We start from the raw sequence: 25903 nt of genomic DNA on the forward strand, positions 1-25903 counted from the left end.
GGTCATGAGACCGTCCATGAACTAAGATTCTGATTCCAATGAGGTTTTTTCTACCATCCTCCTCCTAGGATATACTCTTCCAAATTCTGGATTAGTCTCAACAAGTTCTCATTCTTCTAGTTGGAGCTTTGACCTAGTTAGCATTCAACAATCCAGCACAAGCTTGTCTAACCTTAGCAACCTAAAGCTCTAATATCATTTGATCTAAAAATGAGATCTTAGACTAATATTAAGGTATTACAGACTCATGTGCATGGATCTGCCTATGTTACTTTGTGTAATGGATCGATAAGATTGTGAAATACATAGACAATGAAGTAGTTAAAGAAACATAATAGACAAACACACATAAAAACATCAAGTTTAATATGGATTTCACCCAAAACTCTTGGGCTAAGTCTCCTGGTCCAACCTTTAGTGGTGACCTCTCTATTATGTCTTCAAGAGCAGAGTTTTACAAAGTATGAGCTCAAATTGAGTCTCAACAATTACAACAGTAGGAGTTTTGCTTGAATCCCTCAAGCCTCTCTGAGTACACAGACTCTTTCTATCACTCTATGCCTTTGTCTTTGCTCTGTCTCAGCATTGCCTATCTCAGTCTTCTGTCTTTTGTGTCTTTTAATCCAATCGGCACTGTCTGTTCGTTTCCTCTTCTCGGGCTCTCTAGCTCCTGGCCTCTATCCGCTCAAATCCCCTTATGAGCATTAGCAATTATGGCATAACGTCTTCAAGGAAGGTGGCCACCTATTCTGCAACGGAAGAGACCATCAGGCCTTTGAAATCCCCAAAAATAGCGTGCTTTGTTTACACAGAGGAATACGCTAAAAATTGTGAAAATCTACCAATCTGTCGTTTATCGGATTTGAGATATCATAAATTATGCCTAATAACTCCTATCGAGTCCACCTTTATATCTCCATCACATATCCACCATTGATCTGAGAGATCTTGATCCAACGACTGAGGTTCATTTCAGACGGTGCATGCGTACAGGGGTTAACCACCTGAAAAGGGTGGTTTTCTCTCTCTAGCACCTAGCCACGTGGCAGCCAATGTATGGGCTTGGGCGAAGCCCAGCCAAAACCACTTACCGCCTACAGCCCGCCTGAAATCCTGCTTGTTACGGAACTCAAGACATATATATCTGAATGTATAAACCATTTTCGGGTCCAGTTTCATCACTTTATTCGCATTTCTTTTGTTTTTCATTCATTTAACGAAAATGTGATTTACATTGAAAAAACCCTTTTACCGAACTTGAAATATTATCAAATGTCACCCATAATCTTGTCGGGTCTAGTTTCATCGCATCGACGCTTTGTTCTTTTCATTTCGTTTATTTAACGAAAATGTGAAATACAAATGAAAACCATGTTTTCCGGAACTCAAAATATATATTCTTTCATTTATAATTATGTCAGGTACGGTTGTCACAGTCGCATGTATTAGCCCCGCTCCTTTGTGTTGTTCCGATGCGATATTGTGATGTGACTAGTCGCAAGTGCATATCACATAAGCCTCGCACTGTTGGTAAGTGCTCCGTTGTAATCTGTCGATGCGATATGGCAGGTTAACCTCGGCCATCAATCTGCACGCTTGATTGACGGTGCTCGTTGACCCCGCTGATCGCTATCGCAACATTTATATGGTTGCCTCCGATAGCCTCCGGATTCCTTCGTTGATTGCAATATACCAATTGGATCTGGACCATTGATCGGCTAGATCCGACGGCTCTCGTGCATCACTGTCCATGCCTCTGATAGCTCTGTTTTTTGTCATTTCTTCGTGTTTTTCTCTCCCGATAGTGTTATCCGCTATTTCTTGAGATTTCTTCTTTTGCGATAGTTCTGATCTTTAGAAGACTTAGAGGCTTTTCTAGGATCCATTTGGATCACACAGTTAGAACAATATGTTATTCAACAGCCATTAGGACTAAAAAATATGTAGCCTTCAAGAAAAAAGATGGATTTTGGTGGAGTAGGTAAACATTAATCTATAAAACAAGTCATAATCCTCGATTAGAAATGAGTATATAAATTTATAATTTTATACCATCCCAATATTTTTCTAAGAATATAAGAATACTATTATAATAACATAATAGTATTTATATTATTATAAAAAATCTATTATTAAAAATAAAAACAATTTGTTATTAATAATAATTAAAAATTTAATTTTTTATAATAACATTACAACATTCTAAAATTATTAGAGGACTATAATAAAAACTTAAATATTGTTATAAATTCTGAAAGAACACTACTGATAATTGTTATTATTATAAATAAAAATTTTAGGTTTTAATTTATTAGTAACCGACCTTCATCTCATCGTTCAAACAAATTATCATATTACTATTTATCATCTCATTAAGCTCTTCTACTATCATCATTCAAAATTGTCTTGGTGATGGATCCCTGTTGGGATTTGAAACGTTGACCAATATGGTTATTACTGTGGATACTCCAAAGCTTAACTCAAAATAAATGAACCGCAGATGTCTAAAATCCAGACTTATTTGAAGGAGTTGCATGTTTCCAAGTTGAATAGGGAAAACTTGAATAACTTTCATCAAAGTATCCATTTCATTTGGAAGGTCATTAATGTATTTAAATATAGTAGCCAACAATGCAATTATGTGACCTTCATTGAATATTTACAAATAGCTAATTGTAGGGCATTGTTGGAAACCCACAAAAGTCTACCACTGTAAATTGGCACACCCAATAGAATGAATGACGATCTTATTCAGTTAAAAATAGACATAAGTCATGATCTTCAAATGTTCTTTGAACATTCATAGTGAGTTATGTTGATCAACAGTACAATATAGAAGGAAAAGTGGTAGAAATCTGGTATCATGGTCTAAGTTTTCAAAAGCTGAAAGCATAGCTCTTTACATGTTGTGGCCTAACCATTCAAGTAATCTAAAAAAGCCTCATGACTACAAATTTTAAGACACATCAAACCAATGATGACATAATCATAATTCAATGAAGTGTAATAAAAGGAAAACACTCAGAATCCAGATTTAGAGAATTCCTAGCGAGACTGAAACTAAGTTATCACATTTCTTATGTCAAGGATATGGTCATGGTTAACATGCATAAATCTGCAACCAGCATTGCTAAAGGCATATAAATTTCATCAAACATACTAGTATAATAATATTCTTGTAGATAAAAAAGGAAGAGCCTCCAAAATCTATGCTTTAACTATTACTATTATCACCATATTTGGTATACATATATCCAAGCACTAAAAAGGAAAACAAGAATTCATTTCCTTTGGTTTCTTTGAATGATCACTGGTGCAATCATAACAGTCTAGCACAAACTTCACTATTTTTGTCAGAGCTCTTGAGCTTACCCATTGTACAACACCAAACGAATCGGGAGTACTAGAACTAGGAGTCCCAGGCACTGACTGTACACAAGATTGTGGACCAGAAAATGATGGAATGGAAACTTCAGCTTCTGTAGCCACCCAACAAAAGTGTTCATTCAGTGAAAAAATTAATTATAAGTCATAAATTATCTCAAGAGGAAGTGTGAAGCATAAAACATGATTTTATATTCAAATAAGTACATTGAATCACAAACCAAAATTAAGCCTCTACCTTGAAAACAAAGCTATTGCTCTTGGCTGTAATAGTCTAATTTTATGACATCTAAATAAATATATATGCTCTTAGCACACAAACCTAAGAAGAAAAACGTTTCTGATGCTACAATAGAATACGTTGAGTAGATCTCATTGCTGCCAAAAATTATGTAAAATAAATCAAAGAGAAAATTCACCTGTCATTCTTGATGTTAATAATTGATATATAAGTGAAACCATTGGTAATTGTAAAACAAAATAATATTATTTTCACAACTATTAATATTGTTGTGCCCTTAAAGCAATCAGTGATAGTCATCTATCAAACGATGAATCTACTTACATGGTAATGCTATTATGTATCATAGATAGGAATATTAAATGGTAATACCTATTTGGAATATTAGAATTTCCGTACAACACAGACCAAGCTTTTGCTGCCAAATTCCTTTAAAGACTTTTATTCACATTTGTACCTGGAAACACGAGGTCATATGTGTCAGTAGCCATCACATAATTACATTTGTATATATAACTAGGAAAAAACAATTATGCAGAAGCATGAATTCTTAGTCTATTATAACAAGCCATCCAAAGATGTTACAACAAACTCTTCGAGACTGAAACTAGGAAAATAATTTTAACTATTGGGAAAATGGGCGTACCAGGACGTACTGGTTAGGGTTTTTCCCATGCATTTTCTTGTCCTACTCCGTACTCTTTCACTGTAGAACCATAAAAGCGTCCTCTTGGTGAGACTCTCTTAAGAACATATCAACAAACAACAATAAAATCAAATTTGTTTTTACTTACACTTCCATAATAGACATGTCAAGCGCAGATGAACCTTTAGACTTACATGGTAAAATATAGTGTTTATAGTATCTTGGGATACTATTTACTAGTGATTTTTGCTTCATACCCTCCTTATCATTATACTCCTGATAAGCGTGAAGCCTCTAAAATTACAAAAAATCTCACATGGGTGATATGTGATTCAAACTCAAAAGAGAACAAAATCAAGTTTACATCATCATGGTCAAATGTGTTGAAACCGACCTTACCAACCAACCCACTCAAAGTGCTTGGTTGAGTGTAGCGACCAAATAAATTTATACTGCACACAGAAATAACTGATCAAGGCAAGCTATCTTAAGTTTTCTAGTTTTCTAACTGAGGATCAAGTGGCTTGTTAATCAAGAATGATCTACAATATCCCAAAATTCAAACATATTGGAGCATTTGATATCCATATCGAAGATTCTTTGGTCTGTAACTTCATCTTATAGTTGATATCATGTCATCATTTCAAAAAGAAATCCAACCAAATTAACTTTTCATCAAATTCTATTGAACATACCCAAGATGAAGAAAATATTGGAATGATAGTTCTTCACATTATTTACTATATGTTTGAGTTTTTTAAGAGAAAAAATATTGAATTATAACTTACTAGTTAAATAAGAGTTCACGTCAATTTTTTTGACTCAGATATTGGCCTCTAGTGTTTTTGTTTCATCAATTTTATAGATGGAAAAAGCTAGCAAGATGAAAACAAGTCGCTACAAGAATTCTTTGTGTGCAAGCATAAGAAAATCATTGTTTGATTAAATCCATCTATAAAATACTCATGACTATGCTAAATCTAAAGACACGATGTTTTTCTAGTCTTAATCGGTTATTTGCCAACACCACAAATGCAATCCTAGCAACTTAGGCTCAACTGGAAGACATAATCATTATCCAACCATGCACAGAAGGCTACAATAACAAAGAAAGTGTAAGAAGGAATACATCTATTTCTATTCATTATGAATATATGAAATTTCACAATACTCTATCGCAGAATAAAGTTGTGGCCTTAAATTCTTCAATTCCTGCAATTGGTGACAAATCAAACTATCAAAAAATTGAGATAACCCTTTCAACATTAGACAGTTTCACTTCCAAATATTTGTAGGATGATGTTTTCCTTAAATTAGTTTCAACATCATGAAAAAGCTAAAGATAAGATAAAATGTATTTTTTGTAAAAGGGTTTTCAATTTTTTTAAGTTAATAAAAAAATGCAAATGGAGAAATGGAGAAAAATGCAAATATCTAAAACAAGTTACAACAAACAAATGAAATAGAATTATAGAATGACTACATTGCATGCTGGAATAGACAAAATAAGGCAAGTTGAGCAATGCCCCTCACACTTGCAGCCTCAAGATCAATTCATCTCTCTAGTTCTAGAGTTCATCATAAAGCTACAACAACTCCCCTGCATGCCTAGTCCAGGCAAGCAAGATCATTTCACCAGGTTCTTCCGCTCCAAGGGTATTTCAGTCTTGAATGGTAGAAGATCTATTATAAAGGGTTGTTTACAAGTTACAACCCCCACTAGTAGTCCAACGACCTCTTCTCATCCTTGAGCACTCACTTGACGACATCAACAAGCTCTACATCAGGAATTTTATTGTGTTTGTAAGAATTGCACACTCTTCCAGACTCAAACTCCCTTTCCCATTTCTTCAATTTATTCATATACTTCTTGTCAATTCTCTTCTACTTTGTGGAGGGCTTCCTTCACTTACTTTTTTATATTCTTGCATTATTGATCGCCTAGATTTATGTTTTTTTGGGTAGGAGATGCACTAGACACTCATTTTTCTATTTGTTCCCATCTACTCTTGAGTCCCATTGACTTTTTTTTAGCCATGAACTGACACTACTATAATTTTAGTTTCAATTTCAATTCCTTAGCACATCTAGAAACAATGGCTAAATGCAAGTTGGATTTCTATAATTTGTTATGGTAAACATCTCCAAATCAATAACTAATTGCGCGTTGGATCTCTATACAAGCAGATGTAGAGCATCTTCAAAAGAACATCCAAATGCAATTAGTTTTACATTAGTTTTCTCTTTCCCTGATCATTAATTGTGTACTCCATGTTTCTCAGTCGGAGGCAAATAGTCTCACAAGAAACAAAGGAGAAGAGGTGGGAAATATGTGAGACAATTGAGCTACTACGGGAGGTATGGCGGACGGGCTCGATGGGGTATAAAAGCCAGAGGAGAAGAGTAAAACTACGGGTAAGGCGAGGAGCAGAAGACATGAAAGGGAGGGCAGTGTTTGCAAACAGGTATGGAGGAGGATATCGTGTGAGTTGAGAGATGAAGAAACACACAGTAGGGAAAATGTTCGGATATTCTGACACATAGGAAATAGTCAAGAATATTGGTTTATTGATATTTGATCTGTTTGTGAGTAGTGTCTTTTGGTGTTCTATCTAAGGAACTTACCCTGTAAATTCCTACAGAAAACTGGGCTTAGGACACTTGCATTATTTTCTTGGTCTTCAAGTCTTGCAATCCAAGGAAGGTATTTCCCTTTCCTAGTCCAAGTATGCCTATGATATTCTATGCCACTTTCACATGGAAGACTGTAAGCCAACCCATTCTCCCTTTCAATCACTTGTACTTCCCTTGAAGCTGATGCTACCTTATACCATCAGCTTGTAGGAAAACATTTGTATTTGACCCATACCCATCCTGACCTTTCCTTTGTTGTTGGCCTTATTGCTCGGTTTATGCAAATCCCACATGAAAGTCATTTGAAATCAATTAAAAGAATACTTTGTTATGTTCAAGGTATAGTTCAATTTGGGATTCATTACAGTGCAGAAGCATCTCCTCCATTGGTTGGTTTCACTGATTCCGATTGGGCTGGTGACCTTGATGATTAGAAGTCTACTGCAGGTTATGTCTTCACTCTTGCTTCTTGACCTATTACATGGGCTTGCAAGAAAGAAAGTGCCATTTCTCTTTCTTCAACAGAATTAGAGTATCATGGCGCCATAGAAGCTAGTAAGGAAGCCCTATGGCTTCGTCAAATCCTATCAGGGTTTGGCTTTCAGCAGCAGCATCCGACTACACTTTGGTGCGATAATCAAAGTGTCATTCAACTATGCAAAGATCCATCCCAACATCAGCACAACAAACACATTGAAATACACATGCACTTCATCAGAAATCTCATTCATGACCATGTTCTTCAAGTACAATATTATTCAACCGATGATCAAGTTGCAGACATATTTACAAAGGCCCTCACAGAGGCGAAGTTTACTAAACTTCGATTGTGGTTGGAGTTCAAGAAGTTTTCACTAAGGGGAGATAGGCTCTAATGCCTCCTTCCTTATCTTATTGTGTCATATTTGTACATCCTTCAATCATATCCCAAGTTGTTATTAACGGGGAATGTTAGGATATTTCGACACATAGGAAATAGTTAAGTATAACTTGGTCTAGTGTATGGTTAGGTAAAGTGTGCTTCTTTAGGATGTACTTTTTGTAACTTACAATTCGACGGTCACGATATGTTCTAGACATGAAGTGATCTTACGATTCATTCTCTCATCATTATTACCGACATTGATTTGTGGCTTAACACCCAATTGGTCCATGATCTCTATTTAAAGAGCATGGAGGGTCATTTGTAAGGTGACCGTTCATCAGAGAAGCTTATGTAAATTTTCTTTCTTTTACATTAATAAATTGTCTGAAGTGGCTGCGTTGGCCCAGGCTGTGGACTGTTTCCCTTTTTTAGGGTTTTAACCACATCAAGAATACTGGTGTATTGAATTGTGATCTATTTGTGAGCAGTGTCCTTTAGTGTTCTATCTGAGGAACTTACCCTGTAAATTCCTACAAAAAACTGGGTTGAAATCAAGCTGGATAGATGGAAAATTTCCATTTGTTGGAGAGACAAACACATGGAAAAATTTAACTGGTTGAAAGGGCGAAATTCAAGCTCTCCCATTGGCTGGGGTGAATAGTGTTTTCCCACCCCAAACCAGCAAAGAAAACACCTTTCAGTGTAATTAAGTAGTAATGCATTCAAATCTCTTTAAATTAATTTGGTTATATATATATATAGATATTGTTAATTATTTATTATAAAATATTTTATTTAAATTTAATTTTTTTAATGAAAATGGTAAACTTTGTCAAAGAAATACATGTTTGTTATATATTGCATGTTTGTTATATATTTTAATATATTATTTTTGATATTATATTTACATTAAAATTTTATAATATTTTTATGTTAGTTTTTTATTTAATTTTATCATTTATATATTATTAATTTTTTATTATATTAATTGATATAGTTTAAATGATTTAAAGAAAATTTGTTCTATTTTCACCATTTTTTATAGGCGTAGTCTAACTTATAGATGAAACAGTTATTTTCACTAGAATTAACCAAAATTTCAAAATACACTTTCAAGTTTTTTTGTTGTTTAAAATACATGTTTGAATGCTTAAATGGATTTAGCACCCTGAAAAACCCTTGGGGCACTCGAATTATGCAGATTAAGCAATTTAAACTCAAAATTTTAAAAATCTCCATAGGAATTTGATTAAAATTTGTCCGAAAATATGTCATGAAAAAAGTCATTTTGTCTATAAATTAGACTATGTACTTTTTATATTTACACCATAAGGCGTTCCGCTTTGAGAAAAACTCCCCCAACTACCATTTTGCACCGTCAAATCCATAGACGATCTTTTTTGTAAGCTTGGCAGGACTACATCTTCGTCATGTCCAATATATCACCCAAATCGAGGTGGGGAATTGATCCAATGACTTCACATCAAGGAGTGCCTTAATAGAGAACCCAATCACTGTCTATCTAAGACCTTGTGGACAAACCCATTGTTAGATGATTGAATAATGGTCTGTCGTTGGATTGATTTCTCAAGAAAACTACAGAGCCTCTATCATGTTTTATAGTTTCAATTGAATGAGGAAAACTCCTGCGTGTTTTAATGTTTCAATGTTTCAACTAAATGAGGAAAACCCTTCGCATTTGCATTTTCATGTTGCAAAGGAAAACTGTGCTCCTAGCGTGTCTCACAGTTTGATCCCGCCAATAAGCTTGTGCAATGGAACAGAGACAAGATCAAAACCCTGTGCAAGGGCACTATCTCGGAGCTTGAGGGCGTGACCTGCAATAATGAGAGGGTTTTCGGCTCCGCGAGATTTGGCCTCGATGCAACAATGTCGAGTTTCATTTCCAAGTGCATACCATGGGGTCCTCCGAGAATTGAGTAGATTTTTTTCTCTCTCTAGTCTACATCCTCCTCATTAAATAGCAAGGAAGAGAATCCCTTTAGCACTCGACAACATTCGTCATGTTTTGTGTTTCATAATCTAGTAAAACATTTCATATATTTTTTCCTTGTGGAATCCTCTCTTTAATTGTATAAACCAATTGTTTCTTTGTCACGATCGAATCAATGTCTTTTAGTGTAATTGGAAGACAAGGAAAGGGGAAAAGCTCAAAAAGGCCCTTGTTCAAATCTATAGAGAAGGTATGGATTTATTCTTCAACGAGAAAAATGAGATGCAAACATAAAGTTGAAAATTTTCCATAAGTTAAACTAAAAATTAAAAATTTCATAAAGTTGAAGCTAAAAAATTTCTTACCCTACATGAAATTAATTATACAACACTAAATAATAACTTGTCTGATTTAATGAAGCAAAAGCAACACCATAATAGTAAAGGTAAGAAAAGTGATTATGGATTCACGATATATTAAATTAGCAATCAATAAGGTGAATATCACGATAACTAATTAGAGTAGTTAGCGAATTTCCTCACATGATGAAATAGTAATTGATTTTTCGTAAAATGATCTCACAATCAAATCAAAATGGAAATTTACATCATGAAATGTTGAAGATTTGAGTAAAAATATAATAAAAAGATTGTGTCAACATCACGACAGGACTACGAAATGAAAAACTTGTGGCCAGATCATGACATGAGAATGAAATTGTTTTGCCTCTCTATCAAACCAATAATAATTAACGTTAAACAATAATGATTATTTACACATAAACATGGTGGCTGGTTACAAAATATCTATATAGAAACAGAGAATTTTGTAAATTCAGACTAAGTGATAAAAAATGCAAACAGAAAATTACGTCCATGCTTATTCTAAAAGAGGACAAATTAACAATGAGATACCGCATTATCCTATTGGGATGAAGATCTGAGTGGATTACTGAATATGAAAACAAAATAGATACATAGAATATTAACAAAAACAGAGTACATTATACATTGAAAGTCAATATCACATAGTATGAAAAATATGAATGTAATGGTTTTACAGATTGTTTTTTCTCTGTGTGGTGTATTGATTTTGGAGTGACTATTTTGTTCGCAGAATATTTTGCAAGATAAATTGGGATCACTTTTTGCTAGCTTAATCATGATATCCAATAGAAAAGATCATTTTCTGCTGGCTCAACCATAATGCCTAAACCCAAAAGTGTCTAGAGAATTAAACCAATAACCTTTCACTAATAAAAATATTTTGATGCCCCCTCCCCGGATCGGGGTGAAAGAATTAGAGAAGACGTGTGAAAAGATTGTGAAGAGGAAAGGGTGGCAAAGTTGGCCACCATACATCCTTATAATTCAACAGGATGCAGGGGCAGCATGCAGGTAGGGTAGAATCTCGAGGCGTAGAGGGGACATGAAAGTAGGGGAAGAGGTAGGAGGAAACGGCAGCGGAAGGATGATGAGATGCAGGGTAGGTGGGAGGAGGTTAATAAGGGTGGCGAAGAGCAGTATCAAGGTTATTATGCAGCAAAGGAAGGAGATGGCTGGAGCTCGGTGTGAACTGGTGTTTTTTGAAACTTTGCAAAGGACCGGGTACGTATTCTCAAAACCAAGCCCTGCATTTCTTTCAATCTTTAGTAGTACTAAGGAAGAGGGGGGAGAGCTAGGCGCAGCAGAGAGAGGGAGAAGCAAGAGGGAATTGGAATTCTTTCCTGCTACAAGTAGTAAGGAGGCAGAGGGTGGGAGGATGAGAAATACTGAGGAAGAGTCTAGTAAGGTTGGGAACTGTGAAGACCAGGGTAAAAGCATGTCGAGATTCTGTACATTCAGTGAACAGAGACAGCTTGAGGAGGTTAAACAGGCCGTCTGGAAGGCAGAGAAGACATCGAGAACATTCACCAACCACATCTAGGGGGAGGAAAGCTTGGAAATAACTCGGCCATTGGAAAAATGCAGAAGGGGGAGGGTAAAACTTGGGAGAGGGAAGCACAGGACACTGGAATAGAAGCAATTACGGAGAATCTAACCTTTGTTGTTGGCCATGGTAATCAGGCGGCAGTAAAGAACAAAATGGCGCGCCCAGGTAGAGGAAGGGGGCGTGGGGGCAGAGGCAGACATAACCAGACAGGCTGACATGAAACAAAGCCCTCCTCGCCAGCATCTCAGAGACACAGTCGAAAAACCATGAAACATACTGTGCAAGAGGTGGAAAAGGCATACAAAGAAGGAACCCAAGAGGACATTCATAAGCTCATTCAAGAATTGGAGGCAAATATAATGGAAGGAGATTTGAAATCGGAAATGGAAGAATGGAGAAACCTCATTCCTAACCCGGGCAACACTAGGGGATGCATGACTTTATATACGCAGGCTTTACATGTTTATTGGGTGTTGAAGCATTTACTCGCCAAGGCGATGGAGCAAGTAGCAGGGGAAATGGTTGAGTTGGCCCAGGGTATGCGTAATATGAAGAGAGAAATGAAGAATCTCCAAATCACTATGTTCATGCAGGATAGCAAGCTGGACGAAATCCAGCGACAACTGAAGAAGCTTGCTCCAACAACAAGGGACGCAGAAGCACCTCCTGAGATTGTGGAAGATTAATCTTTTAGTTTAAGACAATGGCTTACCATGTTTGCTCCTTGAGGATAGTATTTTTTTTTCTTGTTAGTAGTTTTAATGACTGTCTGGAACCTGCTTAGTAGTTGTTGTTGTGAAGTTTATCTAGCATGGATTAGTAGACTTATTCTTTTTTGTTATTAGACGGCTTATAAAAACTTAAGGTGGCCAACAGATCCGGTTTCCCATTTAGACGGGTTGAAGCCACCAAAACACTATGTCTGGTATAACTTGTTTTTATATGAATAGAGAAAAAAATGTCCTACTATAACTTACACAAAAAAAATAAAAAAATTGCTTACTCAACCATACAACCTAACCCAAAACCATACGTAATTTACCTTATATACAAAGTGAAATGAGTACATTATCTTCCACGGCAGCTAATACATGTGGATCGAACCCAGATGAGGAGGCAAATAACGCGCCGTCCTATCCATGGGGAATAACGCCTTCTTAATAAGCTTGGTGGCTATAACTTATATGGAATCCTGAATCTTGACACAAAACAGAGAAACCTAAAAGCCCGCGCAGAAACAAATCCCAATAGAGACGAGATGAAGAAATCAAAATCCGTGGCGCAGTATTTATCGAAGAGCTGGACAGGAGTTGGCACAGAAAAACGAAAATAAAAAATTATTTAATTGAAAAGGCCCTCGATAACCGTCCACGTGGCCACATCGTCGCCGATGAATCATAAATGCAAACGCAAATTGTACGTCAATGACACCGTCAGATTCTAGAGAGATGTTAACCTCCACGTGTCAATGCTTCCCTGCGGAAGCCGCTCGACTCTGTTAAACTCAACATGAAGCAATAGCCGCGTCGCTTTTAAAAAATAAATCTGTTTCTATCATATTGACCGAATGAGCCGCTCCTTGTCCCTCTAAAATAAAATAACAGTCTTCTAAACATGCTGCAATTCGAATTTTTCGTCGTATGTTTTCGGGCAATTTTTTTTAAGAATTTGGTTATAAAGGTTAAAAATTGCAATATTTAGATACTAATCGTTCAAATGGTAAATTTTAAAGATATTTTTTTAACTAAATTTATTTATATATTTAAAAAATTATAAATTAAATTAATTTTTTCACAATTAAATCATAATAAGGTTATAATCTTATTATAACCTTAGAGTTGCCGCTATAAGGTTATACAAGAATGTAATTGCCAAACTAAAGAGCAATGAGGGGTGGTCGAAAGATATTAAGTGTAACATCGGAGTTAAACAAGGCTGCCCCCTCTCCCCTACCCTATTTGGCATTTACATCAATAAGCTCGAAGGCCATTTAGAGGAAGCAGGATGTGATGGCACAATCTTAGCTGGGATAGTCGTCATCCTTCTTCTCTATGCTGACGATATTGTTCTTTTGGCAAGGTGCCCATCTGATCTTGATAAGCAACTCAGGCTTCTTAAGGATTTCTGCTCTACCATGGGTATGATTGTTAACACTGACAAAACAAAATCAAATCCAAGAAGGACACTTATGCTAATTTTATGTATGACAATAATAACTTGGAGGAAGTGTATTCTTACAAGTACCTAGGAATTGATATTCATCACAAGCTCAACTGGAACCATAGCATTGAGAAAAGGATTAATGGGGGGTGGAAAGCTCATTTTGGTCTTTAAAATAATTGTAAAACAGCAAGCCTCGTAATGTGGGATAAAAAGAAGTTCCTCTTTGAAATTTTAGTCACTCCTGTTATCTTATATGGCTGTGAGCTTTGGGGTTGCAGCATCTCCGGAGAATCATGGAGAAAGATTGAGCAAATCCAGAAGCGTTTTATAACTTAGAACCTGAAAATTAAAAGTAATACACCCTATCCTATTCTCCTTATAGAAGCAGGTCTTTCCCCAATTGAGAGCTTAGCTATGATTAGGTTTCTGTTGTACAAGCACAAACTCAATAACATAGACGATCATAGAATTCCTAAGCTAGCTTTAAATTCCAGCCAAAACCACCTAAGGCTTAATCGAGGGTGGCATAAAGACACAAGGGCCTGGTTAAACTATTGGGAGATCAACGAGAATGATGCATTGGAAAACATAAATAACATTAAAGATATTCTTACTTCTAAGTTCAAAGAAAAAATGTGGTGTGAGAAAGATTTAGCGGCTAAAAGAAAATTAAGTTATTATAAGAAGGTCATCAACCCCACCCTAGAAGATCAAAAGTATCTCTCTATTTTAACTAGCTCAAAGAAGAAAATTAATATAGAAAAGATTAGAACGAATTCTCATGAGCTCCATAGTGAAACAGGTCGTTGGGCAGTTCCTAAAATGCCATGGATGGAAAGGATCTGCCATATATGTGAGAATAGGAACATCGAGGATGAAAACCACTTCCTCTTAGAGTTCCCTGCGTACAACCACATTACATCTCAATTTCACAATCTTTGTTACAATACTGACCTTCCTAGCCTTTTACAATGTCAAAATTATAGTGAACTGGGGAGGCTTCTCTCCAAGCTTTTTGAGCATAGGAACAAAATCTTAAATCAAAATAAATAATTTGTTTCTTTAGGTCCAATGACCAATTTTTAGTCTTAGCGCACGTTAACCACCACCACCACCATCATCATCATCAAATAAAAATTTATATATAATTAAAAAAATTAAAAATAATTATGTTTTTTACATAATAGGTAAATACATCATAATTTAGTTGTCAAACTCGTGAGTATCATCATCATTCATTGGCTATTACTTCCTAGGAGAAAACTTTCACTCTGGCTATATGCCTCTTGGTCTTGAGAAATTAACCTAATGACTACCAAATTTTAAAATGTTAACCTATTTTCTTTACTCGTATAAAAATAAGCTCTTCACCAACCAAAAAAGTTTTAAAATATTAAAACTTTAAGCAAAATGAAATTATATATACATTGCCTTAAAATATCTAGGAAAATTTTTAAAGATATTTTAAAGATACAGACAAACAAAAATATAAAATAATTACTATGTTTATAAATATAGTTGCAAAATATATCTATAAAGATGCTATAATTGCATTTCAAAGTCTAAAAAATTATAATTTAAAATATAAATTAATATTTACACATTTCTTTGTTTAAATGTGATTGGTCAACCACTTTTTTAATACATTCACGGCTTATTTGAAATATTTACATCTTAACTTGAAAAAAAAAATACAATGTATTATTTAATTAGTTTTATAATAAAACATAATACTACAATGTCATTAAGAAAATATTATAATGTAATTATTATTTTTTTAATAAATACTACATCGTTTTGTCAAACAACACTATTTGGCAAATCAAATCACATGGTTGAATAAGATGCAAAATTGAGGCGACCTCCATATTTTCTCAATTTATTCATGAAAAGAAGCTTCATATAATCAAATTATATTTTCTCTTATTATTTTAGCATGGTCTCATTTCAAAAGTGTATCACATGATCGTATTTCAAGCACTATATCACTGCCCTAGGGAGGAGATTGAGAGGGAGGGTATGAGAAGTCAGAGGTTTTCAATGATAATGACATGATCGTATTTCAAGCACTGTATCACTGCCCTAGGGAGGAGATTAAGAGGGAAGGTATGAGAGGTCAGAGGTTTTCAATGATAATGATATGGTATTTGTAGGGGTTGAATTTGAGTTTTTAAGTGTTTTTTATTTAAATTATATAAATAAAGTTGAATAAAAAATATTATTATTATTATTATTTAGAAAAAAATAAATAACAAAAAAATTTACAGGTCTAATATTAAAAAAAAAACAAATTAATAATACGAAGAAGAAAGTTCCTTTAAAATTGATAATTTTAGTCTTTTTCATCATAGAAACTGAAAAAATCATAATTATCAAATATGTTTTGAAGTTTGAATTGGAAAATACATTTTAAAAAATGTAATTTTAAATCATGCAAAAAGTTCATTAAAATCAATCATTTTGAAAGTATGTTGATCAAAACGAGAAGACTTTTGTGTAACTCGAATTCCTTGGAGATATTATCAAGATTATATCCAATTCCCACACTAACAATGCACCCAATCACATCTGAACATATAACTATAAATAAAGTAGAAACCTCATGTAATGTATACCAGATCATTCTTGTTTATTGATTTATAAATAATTGATCCATAATTTGATAAAAAAATATCAATTTATTCATGAAAAGAAGCTTCATATAAATAAAATATATGAATTGTTGATGCGTGAGAACTATTTACAACAAATGATAAGGGTTGAACAAATAAAGAAAACTAACATAGCAACTACTATTTGAGAATTCGATGCATTCAATGTTGGCATGTGTTCTTGTGCCTCTACATTGAATCCCAACATCTGTTTCACTACCACGACCACAAAATCTTTGGCTATCAATTGTGACAGTGTCTTGTAGATTGACACAGATGATAGAGAGGTAGGTGCATGAGTTTGTCAAGTTGACAACAAAGAGACGCAAAGCAAAAAAATTATGGCCACATTAAACAATATTGCGAATCCCATCAAGGTTGTCATGTTCTGGAATAAGAGTTCATAATATGATAGAGTACTCAATTTAAAAAATTTATTTAAACTAGAATTGTCAATGAAGACATGATGGAACTTGTGTCCTTTGGCTCATTAATCAATAAAGTCTCTATTTGTAAAAACAACTAAATGATGTTGAGCTACATAGAAAAACAAAAAAAAATGCATAAATACGTAACAGGAGGTCAAGAATCAAAAGAAGTGTGTTCGCTGGAGCATAGGGCTTGAGCTCGTATTGAAGGTAGCTCTCCAAATCAGCCATACGAGCATCCAAGCTAGGAAAATATGAATGTTGATAGCGTTGCACCCACTTAATCTCAATCAAGAAAGAAATGATATCATTATGATCTTCATGCTTCTCTTTTAGGACGTGGCCCAAAAGAGTTTTCATCTGCCATTGGAGGGTGACGAAATTCAGGTACTAGTTTTTTCTTCCCCTGGTGTAACTAGTGTCAGGAACCCAATTGGATACCTCTTTCTAAATCTCAAAGTCCATATAAGCATAGCATTCATTAGTCATCCAAGTTTCAAGTTGGAAGATTTCTTCACGAATGTATTAAGGTGTTGCAGAGTGGAAGATAACAACGACCACCTGAGCTTTGGCCTCAGAACGTGGCTAACCTTACAGACCCCAGCCACTGCCACCCCTGTGACTATGCATACACTGCTTGGGCATTAGAAACTAAGAAGGACAAAGTCAGACAAGATTAAATGTACTCACCAAGTTTAGATAAGAGGAAAGGCTAGAGAAAAATAGAAAAAGGAAGTGCTAGAAGAGGTCAAGAGTTTGGGACAACCCATGCCAACCCACCAGTAGAGGCCAATACACCATGGGCTCAGAAGTCACCCACTAGCAAAAATCACCCACTCACCAAAAGACCATAAGTTGTAGGACACAGTGAACCACTGAGGAAATTAGAATAAAAAAACTAAACAACACTATCCAAGTTTTCCAAACTATGCAACCCAAATGCTCTAAAAATCTATCTTTAGGCTCTAGTCCACAAACCGAAAACTCAAACAAGCGGTTGTGGCTACAAAACTCGAAAATTGGAATGTCATGCATGCAATCCCATAACACTGCCTCTACAACCCTAGAAATAGGTGACCCTTTTTCAGAGAAAGGTCAATAATCTCACCATAACTTTTTGGACTTTCCACCAAGTTTAGACTAGACACCATTAGACTGAAGAGGGAATAATCTGACCAATGACATGGGAAGAGACTTGCACTACATAAATTCCAGGCAATAACCTTCATAAGACAAAAGAACTATTGGCGGCTTAACATCATGGGGAATAGATAACAAACTTGCATGAGTTGTGCATAGGATAGGCTAGCCATGCTCCTTGTGCTAAAATGACTTTGATGGCAATTGTGTGAAGGTTGCATTTCAACAGCAAAATGATACGAATTGTGAACTCCTTTCCCATTTCCTCAAAAGAATTCAAGTTTGACCCTTTTTGATGTCACGAGCATAAACAAAGACTAACACATAAATGCAATGCTATTTATTGTTAAGTAGTAATGCATTTAAATCTCTTTAAATTAATTTGATTTAATTTATTTTTTTATAAAAAAAATGGTTAAATATTAATAATAAAATATTTTATTTATATTTTAAAAATTTGATGAAAATTGTAAACTCTATCAAAAAGAAATTACATGTTTGTTATATGTTTTAATATATATTTTTTTATATTATATTTACATTAAATTTTATAATGTTTTTAAGTTATTTTTTTATTTAATTTAATTAATTTTACCATATTTTGTATTATATTAATTGATATATTTTGAATGGTTTAAAGAAAAATGGTTCTCTTTTCACCATTTCTTATAGGCATAGTCTAATTTATAGATGATAGCATTTTTCACTGGAATTCACCAAAATCTCAAAATATAATTTCAAGATATTTTGTTGTTTAAAATACATTTTTGAATGCTTAAATGGATTCAACACTCTGAATACCCCTTGGGACACTCAAATTATGCAAACTAAGCAATTTAAACTCAATTCTTTAAAAATATCCATCAGCTTTTGATTAAAATTAACCCGAAAATATGTCGTGAAAAAAGTCATTTTGTCTATAAGTTAGACTATGCCTTTTTATATTTACAACATAAGACTTTCCCCTTTGAGAAGAACTCTCCCAACTACCATTATGCCCCGCTTTGCACTGTCAAATCCATTGTTAGACGACTGAATAATGGCCTGTCGTCGGATTCATTTCCCGAGAAAATTGCAGAGCCTTTGTCATGTTTTATAGTTTTAACTGAATGAGGAAAACCCCTTCGTGTTTTATAGTTTCAACTAAATGAGGAAAACCCTGCGCATTTGCATTTTCATGTTGCATAGGAAAACTTTGTTCCTAGGGTTTCTCACAATTTGATCTCACCAATAAGATTGTGTAATGGAACAGAGACAATATCAAAACCCCCTACGAGGGCACCATCTCAGAGCTTGAGGGTGTGACCTGCAATAATGAGAGGCTTTTTGGCTTCGTGGGATTTGGCCTCGATGGAACAATGTCGCCTTTCATTTCCAAGTGCAAATCGTGGGGTCATCCTGGAATTGAGAATATTTTTTACTCTCTATCACCTGCATCGTCCTCGTTAAATAAAAGGGAAGGGAGGCCCTTTGACACTCAACAATATTCATCCTGTTATGTGTTTCATAATCCTATATACCATTTCATAGTTTTTTCTTGTGGAATCCATTATTTAATTATATAAACCATTTTTTTTTTCTTTGTCGTGATCAAATCAAAATGTTTTAGTGTAATTGGAAGGTAAGGAAGGGGAAATAGCTCAAGAAGGCCCTGGTTCGAATCCATGGAGAGGACGTGGATCGGTTCTTCAACAAGGAAGATGAGATGTAGACATTTTAGACGTCAAGGCTTGGGCAAGGGCCATGTCTGTTGGGTCGGTTCCTCGAGGGTCATATCAAGGAGTTTCTCAATGCAAGGGTCAATTTATTTATTCAATTCTTTGTTTAGAATTGCAATTGTTAGTTCTTATATGTCCAAAATTTTGAAAGTGTGTTCCTGAATTATTGTTCCTTTTCCAGTAATAGAAGAGGCCACTTCATAAGGTTTATCCAAAATATTGTTTCCTATTATTATTGCTAGAATCTAGAGAAAAAACAATGCATAGGTTATGTCGATATATACATACATATATATATGTGTGTGTGTGTGTGTGTGTGTGTGTGTGTGTGTGTGTGTGTGTGTGTGTGTGTGTGTTTCTAATTGAAAGACAAGTAGTATTCTCAAGATGACCATGCAGAGGTTCTGTAAATGTATGCCAGCTCCTCTTTAGTTACTGGAACAAATCATGATGACCATGCAGAGGTTGTGTTAATGTATGCCAGTTTCTCTTTAGTTACTAGAACAAATCCGTTATAGACATTTTTGTGCCTCGCAGCATGGAGCATGAAATGTCAATAATTACAGGGATCCTCAGTCCCTAAACATGTTGTTCTTACCCCTAGAGGAACAAGGTCAGCAAACCACAGCACTTCCTATCAGTTCTCCACTTGAAAACACTTAAAAATAGGCTATTTTTGGATCATGTCAGCTGCTCCACTGAGCATTTGCGCTGAATGTCAACTGCTCCTCCTTGTACCTGTGCTGAAAGTCAACTCTAATGAAGGCTACCTGCGCTGGGCGAGATTGGCCAAGTGGCACAGTCATTCTGCAAGGTGTCAATTGCCCAGGAAGCTTCCAAACTGACACTTGGTTCAAGGAATTCGCCCTGTGATGAGTAAGAGGTACTTGATCTCCATGTGGAAGCAAGGATCTCCAAGTGGACTCAAGAACTGAAGTTTAACTGAAGAGGGAGAGGACACAAGGCAGCTTTATGTCAGTCTCAAGCTGACTCATCCTTTCTCCTTCTACCCTATATATAGAGCTCTTCTATGAGGTCTAGGGAGGCTGGAATTTTGTGCAAAGCAAGGAAGTGCTGTTGGTTTACAGTTAGAGCTATTGGGTGATTGCTTTTATAGAGGAGAAGAGGAGATTTCTTGCTGCTGGGGAGGTGCTGCTGGATTGGAGCCATTTATGGTTGTAACATTCTCAGAACCTTTTTCTTCTATCAATAAAGCTTTGATGTTCTCCTATATACTTGTATTGCAATGATGTATTGTTTTTATCTGTATATTTGATCCATTCTAATCCATGCATCAGTTATGAGTACATGTTTCTTGTAGTTTCCCTCTCTTGTTTTTGCAGGATCTTTGTGTAGCTGGGCCGGCAAAGGGAGCAAGGAGCTGGGAACAAGAGGCAAAGAGAGAAGACAGGATCGACAAAAGCGAAAGATATCAGTTGGTCAATATTTTCTTCCTTCTCTGTACTTTCATAAAGGAAAAATATCAAAGCTTTACTTTCAGTTGTTGCTAAGGAACTATCACCCTTAGAGTAGGGATAGGGTCATTCTGAGTCGGATACTTTTCCCCACAACAAGCTGGCGACTCCGCTGGGGAGCCTAGTATCTTGTTGGTGTTTGTAGTATCTTTGCTATTCATTTCCTGAACAAAAGAGTACCAAATCGAAAAGCTTTTGACTATATCAAAAGCGAAGTAGAGGGGCTGCTACTCTTGCTCATTTTCTGAGCAGATTCATGATTTGAAGAGCTGATCTACAAAAGAATCTTGTGCTCTTTGTGATAGCTTTTCGTCCTCTTGATCATCCCTTAGCTTGTACTTGACCTATAGCTTTTTATTTCAGCAAAAACAGTGAATTTTTGAGCTTTTTATGACCCGGAAATCCTTGTAAACGCAACTCTCGTGTCTCAGTGCAGGCTGTCCAAAGGCAGTCTGCATTTCAGCGCAGGTACTCCCTTCGGGAACTGCGCTGAGAGTCAGTTTGACAGACCAGAGCCTGCGCTGAACCAGTTAGGCTATGTCTTCCTGAGGTTTCCCACTGAGTCTTGGCCCTGTTTTCACTGTTATTTTGCTGCTGATTGCTTGTCATTTGTACTTGCTGTAAACCAACTTTCCTTGACATTATTCCGCCTCAGTTGTGTGATGAAACTGTGATTGTTCTTTCAATATTTCTTGTTTCAGTTACAGTTTCCCATTGTGAAAAGCAAACCAGTATAGCTGTGGCCTCTTAGATCCTGAACTGTAAAAGTGTCTTTGAGATCTTAAGAGCTAGTTTTATTATTGTTCATGGCTGTTTGAGTTTGTTTGCTTTTCATTTTATGGTTTGAATTCATACATTTTAGTGTCGAAACAAGTACCTATAAGGCGTCTTTTGATTTTAGACAAAACTTGTTTGTTTACGCTTCAAATTGAATTCGAAAATTATACGACAGTTTCCTTGTTGTCTACATCAACATTAAGGGAAAAGAAAAGAAATACATGCATCTTGCATTTGCATTTTTGATAAGTTTGCGTGATTGATCTAGGGGAAAATGCATTAGTTTGTGCTTTGTGCTCTGTGTGGAAAGATAATGTTTTTCTCTCCCCTCAGTAGTTAGGATTTTCAAAGCTAAAAAGATTGTAAAGCTTGCTTATCATTTTAGCTGCATTTAGGAATTTGTACCAATACATCTCGTGGTGATCCTGAAAGACAAACTGCTAAACAAGATCAACTTAAAATATATTGAATGAATCTAAAAACGCTTTGTAACATAACGCTCACAATAGAGGTCTAGGTAGAGACGTGTTCCGGCGTCGTTAAACGTAGTGACTGTCGATCTCTACGAAGGTGGGTGATTCCTCCTGAGAGACGATAGCACTAATACGGACTTGTGCTCCCGCGTACCGTCGCGTATATTGGGAGACCCCTATAGGCATTTATCCTTTATCCTTAGGAAGCCGTGTCGGCCGCCCTACTGATCGCGATGCAGTGAACACAGCATTCACGAAGATCGACCACCCGTACCGTAAAACGTATTCTGTGGTTTCGCGAAAGGTTTGGCACACCCTCTGCCTAGATCTCCAGAGCAGTTTCTTTTGGCCTTTTTCAAACTCTATAACTGAAAAAGTCCAACCGAGCATTTGTCACTTCGGGCTCGTTAATACATCGAAGGCGACTAGAGTCATCTTTAGCTTTTTCTCAACTCTTAAAACATGAAAAAACAAAGTTGTGTCTAAAAGCGTCTAATAAAATTCATTCAATACGGAAACATAATTCCCCTTTTTGTATTTTAGTTGATCAAGTAATCCGCAACCGTGGAGGAAAGTCAATTAAAACTTCGTCGTTCGAGGAGACTCACGAGTCAACCGTCTTTGTCTCCGGAATCGAGAGTAGTACGGACGAAGCGAACTCGCTTGGCCGGGTCAAAATCTCCCATTAAAGTTAGAACAACAGTTCCGACAACATCTGAGATTCTGGTCACTCCTAATATTTCTGGAATCCCTGCCTCTATTGAAGAAGTTCAACAGCAACAGAGGGACAGTTGTACTGATCCTAGTCTGAGGACAAGTACTTGCATAACTGAACCAGTTCCATCTGAAACCGGTCCACAGAGTCTTGTTGCTCAAACAACTGTCACTGTCGAAGCAACCCCTTCTTCGGCACCAGAAATCTTTTACGGACCTGACGGTCTTCCTCTTCCTCCTGGTCTGATTGCAATAGAGGAAATCGTAGAGGACCAGCAAGCAAATACTCCAACTCATTTTGGAGTAGGCGCCACTCTTTTTCCTTCTGCATCAGAAGTTTGTCCATCGCCACTGGAAGTTCCTGTAGAATCGTTAGGCAGTTTATTGGATAGACTTAAAATGTCTGAGCAACCGTCGACATCTAGGACTGTGCCAAATGACACAGCGACAGCAGAAACTCCTGCTGTCACTCCAACGATGTTTGCCGGCATACTAGCCGTCCCGACTAGCTCTCATCAGCTAGAAGGAGTCCACCCAGGGACTATTACGACAACTTGGTCTGTTCCAGTTTGTTCTTCCGATATAATACCCGGTAATTCTTATGTTGAAACTAGACAAATTGATCCCTTTGGAAATCAGTTTGGGCCATCCAGTCCTCAAAGGCAATCTATACCCTTGAGTTCCGGATTGTTACCATATGGGGGGCAATATGCCCTTTCACTTCCCCTTCCGGGGGGATACCCATACGGCAGTTTTCAACAACATTCAGGTCTGACTGAAGTAACGACGAGTGGTTGGGTACCTATGTTACCCCAACAACCAAGAGTTGTATATTCCATGCAACAATGTGTACCTATGTCTAGTATCCCGACGACGCCAGCAATTGTAACCGTGTCGCAAGTTCAATCGATGCCTGTTGTATGTCAACCCCAAGTTGTAATGCAACAGCCCATTGAACCTGCAACACAACCACAATCACCAACTGCCGGGACGACACAGACACAAACGGGAACAATAACCCCGCATCTTGGTCCGTCGGTTAGTATCGCACAGCAAAACATGGCTTCGCAACCATGGATGGTGCAATACCAACAACCTCAGTTTCAACAGGTGTACCAGGGATCTGAACAACAGATCTTTGCGAATAGTGGGCAACCCTATATTCAGAACGGGTTAAATCAACCACTTTACAGTGGCCAAGCCCACCAGCCATATCAGTCATATCAACATCAGTTGCATTATGCTGGTATGCAAAGGCCTACTGCTCAGGCGATTCCATCGTATCCTGGGTACGCCTCGCCAAACCTGAATCAGCAGTTGCCATTCGTAGCAACTCTAGAATTACCAGATTTACATCGATTGACGAACGATCCAATTGCCTATGCCCATTGGTGGCCAGCGATTCCTCACAAACTTCCTTCGGACATTCCTAAATTCAATGGAAATCCTGGCGAGGACCCGTCGAATCATGTGATGACATTCCATCTGTGGTGTTCGTCGAATACCTTGAATGATGATTTGATAAGGCTTCGCCTTTTCCAGAGGACATTGACTGGTCCGGCGGCTAAATGGTATATTGAATTACCTAGAGCCTCTTTCGACAATTTTAGTTCCCTAGCCACGACTTTCTTAACACACTTTCAGTTACCTATAAGGTACGAAACTGGAACAGAGATCTTGACCAATTTCAAGCAGACAACGGCCACACATATATCAGATCATATACATGAGTGGCGTCGTCGTCGCAGAATGGTAAAGACCTATGTTCTAGATCAGCTATTAGCTGAGTGGTTTATAAAGTCGCTTCTTCCTGCTATAACAGAAGATGTGGCCAAGGGAGGCGTCGTAACAAAGGAGCAGGTTATTGCTTGTGCTCAATATTTGGACTTAGTATATACTCAGTCGGGCACGCTCTATGATAAGATACCTGACGCCCCCAGACCGGAATTTTCAATCCCTCCTCCTCTCGGATCGAATAGTGACTCTCATGCCGGTGATGGCGTGATTGGAACTGCAAACGCTAAGTCGACAAAGGATTCAAATAAGAAAGCCCGTAAGACTTCGAATCAAAAAACAAATCAAGATATTCTTGCTTCGGAGGTAAATGTTGTATCTACGGATAAAGGCAAAAACTCCAATCAACCAGGAAGCAAGAAGAAACAAAACAAAAAAGAGAAGAAAAAACAAGGAGATTCATCTCCTCAAAAAACTTCTTTTGGAAAGGGGGAACCGCCTTCTGGGTGTCAGATATGTGATGAGGATCATTGGACAAAAGATTGTCCATACAAAGCCGAGTTTAAAAGATTCTTAAAGAATTCACAAACCCCAGCTGTATTGACTGATCCGTTTCCCGATCCAAGTCAAAATCTGGTTGATAGTGGAGATACTTCCCGGTGCCAGGTGCTAATGGTGTCGACCTCTGAGCAACAGGATGATGCTTTGATTTCGACAAAATGCAAAAACTGCGGGAATCCGCAGTCGTCGAACGGTAAAAGAAAGGTTCAACCAACCAGTTCGACAACAACTTCGACAGAAGTTGTGCCACCATTTACTACGGGAAGCATTCCTAAGATCCAGGGAAGGAATCACTCTCTCCAAAATATCGGAGTCATTTTCCTAAAAGACCCTACTTTAATGGGTACTTCCGCATTGCCGCCTTCAAGTAATCCGGCGGAAATGACCACAATGGAATATGAGACCTTCTGTTT

This window comes from Pinus tabuliformis, chromosome 1_1, assembly GCF_031772625.1.
Source record: "Pinus tabuliformis cultivar Carrire ecotype Pingquan chromosome 1_1, CPIR1, whole genome shotgun sequence".
Lineage (NCBI taxonomy): Eukaryota > Viridiplantae > Streptophyta > Pinopsida > Pinales > Pinaceae > Pinus > Pinus tabuliformis.